This window comes from Brienomyrus brachyistius, unplaced genomic scaffold (assembly GCF_023856365.1).
Source record: "Brienomyrus brachyistius isolate T26 unplaced genomic scaffold, BBRACH_0.4 scaffold1269, whole genome shotgun sequence".
NCBI lineage: Eukaryota > Metazoa > Chordata > Actinopteri > Osteoglossiformes > Mormyridae > Brienomyrus > Brienomyrus brachyistius.
This window is the reverse complement of record NW_026043543.1, coordinates 2,893-3,856: the sequence shown is the minus strand read 5'-3', so window position 1 is coordinate 3,856 and position 964 is coordinate 2,893.

Here is a 964-nt window from a genome sequence, read left to right as displayed (position 1 = left end):
GCCAGGCATAGAACTACCACTCCATTTTGATTTTGCGCCCCCGGTGGTCAGGCATAGAACTACCACTCCATTTCGATATTGCGCCCCCGGTGGTCAGGCATAGAACTACCACTCCAGTTCGAAATTGCGCCTCTAGTGGTCAGGCATATAACTACCACTCCATTTCGAAATCGCGCCTCTAGTGGTCAGGCATAGAACTACCACTCCATTTCGAAATTGGGCTTCTAGTGGTCAGGCATAGAACTACCACTCAATTTTGAAATTGCGCTTCTAGTGGCAAGCCATAGAAGTACTACTCCATTTCGAAATCGCGCCTCTAGTGGTCAGGCATAGAACTACCACTCCATTTCGATATTGCGCCCCCGGTGGTCAGGCATAGAACTACCACTCCATTTCGAAATTGCGCTTCTAGTGGTCAGGCATAGAACTACCACTCAATTTTGAAATTGCGCTTCTAGTGACAAGCCATAGAACTACTACTCCATTTCGAAATCGCGCCTCTAGTGGTCAGGCATAGAACTACTATTCCATTTCGTAATCGTGCCTCTAGTGGTCAGGCATAGAACTACCACTCCATTTCGAAATTGCGCTCCCGGTGGTCAGGCATAGAACTACCACTCCATTTCGATATTGCGCCCCCGGTGGTCAGGCATAGAAGTACCACTCCATTTCGATATTGCGCCCCCGGTGGTCAGGCATAGAACTACCACTCCAGTTCGAAATTGCGCCTCCAGTGGTCAGGCATAGAACTACCACTCCATTTCAAAATCGCGCCTCCATTGGTCAGGCATAGAACTACAACTCCATTTCGATATTGCGCCCCCGGTGGTCAGGCATAGAACTACCACTCCATTTCGAAATTGCGCTTCTAGTGGTCAGGCATAGAACTACCACTCAATTTTGAAATTGCGCTTCTAGTGGCAAGCCATAGCAGTGCCACTCCATTGAAATTGCACCTCTAGTG